Below are 1,618 nucleotides of genomic sequence, written 5' to 3'. Positions count from 1 at the left end.
ATCGGCTATATCAGCCAATGTTAACCATTTGTCTTCTTCTGCGGGTGACTCTTCACTATTTTCTTGCATATCTTGCTAGTGTCTGAGGTCAACATTCTATTTTTAATAATTATAACCTGAACATCAATGAACCTCTTCTACAACTGTAGTTTATGTTGTCCCAGCAATAGGGTAATTGTAGTATTCGGAAAAAAAAAAATTTGAGAATGATTGAATTGAAATAAAGAAGTGAAAAATTCTTTTTTGTGAAAAATTCTATTGTTAGAACTTTATTTGTGTATTAAACACTGATAAAATAACGTAAATATATCTTTATTAACTTAAAATGTCATTTATAATTTTTCTTCAATTTCATCGGCTATATCAGCCAATGTTAACCATTTGTCTTCTTCCGCGGGTGACACTTCACAAATTTCTTGCATATCTTGCAAGTGTCTGAGGTCAACATTCAATTTTCAATAATTATAACCTGAGCATCAATGAGCCTCTTCTTCAACTATAGTTCATGTTGTCCCAGCAAAAGGATAATTTTAGTATTCTGAAGTTCCAAGATATTATGGTAAGAAAAAATAATAGGTTTTGGGGCGAGGGGCTTTTCTTAAATGAACCAACTTACCTCTTCCCCCTAAAAAAAATCGTTGGCTGGTTCGGTGAGATGAAAAATAAATAACGGAGGACCTGTAAAGATGGTGAACACAAAAATAATAAAGAATAAAAAAAAAGTAGAGAAAAAAAAAAAACTTCCAAATTGGTATACAAATTTAATAAAATTAAAATATAGAACAAAAATAAATAATAAAAAAAACTGTTTCTGTTGTTATAAAAAAAATAAAGATGTGTAATAAAGAAAAGAAAATAATTTGATAAATACATAAACAAAATCGCCTCTCTTTAACTATATAAAAATAAAAATGTTCTACTATTAATTAGAATAACTCCGCAGCGCTAAAATGATGCAAGCTCGAAGGAAAAAAAAATCACTCATAGTAGTGGTATGCGCATACCGCACGTCTTGAACCTCCGCCGTCTTCAAACGTGGATTGGTGGGTGAGGGTCATGATCTGAACCCCCCCAAAAAATCTTCGAATGCCTCAAAGCGGTGAGCCGGTGGGTGTCTCTCACTTAAGCTCCTTGGCTCCAGGCAGCGGTCTGTAGACTCTAGGCTCGCTTATCGGTCCCTGTATACAGGCCGTAATCCCATTGCAGCCTGCAATGTTGTTGTATATGTCACGAGCCGCAGTGATGTATTTCTATTATACTCGCATATCACAACAAGCCTCCTATTTACTTTATAAATTCTAACGTAATTTTAATTACAAAATAAACTGAATCGTTATTAAAAAAGGCAATTAACTTATAATTAACAAAAAATAAAAAACCAGTTGGAAGTAATAAAATTAAATTAACGAAAAGAAAAATGTACTTTTGGGCTTTAACAATAGGTGTTCTTCCAAAGAAACACTATGCATGTAAGAGTTTATCATTTTATAGATTAAACTTTTTATAATTAAGTTAAACATATATGAGAAGTTTTAGATGACAACGAAGTAGATAGCTGTTAACTAAACTCACACTTTATAGTTGAAATAAAGAAGTGAAAAATTCATTTTTGCGAAAA

The sequence above is a fragment of the Halyomorpha halys genome, unplaced genomic scaffold (assembly GCF_000696795.3).
Source record: "Halyomorpha halys isolate HHAL.00 unplaced genomic scaffold, Hhal_1.1 Scaffold1256.1, whole genome shotgun sequence".
NCBI classification, from domain to species: domain Eukaryota; kingdom Metazoa; phylum Arthropoda; class Insecta; order Hemiptera; family Pentatomidae; genus Halyomorpha; species Halyomorpha halys.
This window is presented reverse-complemented; position numbering follows the sequence as displayed.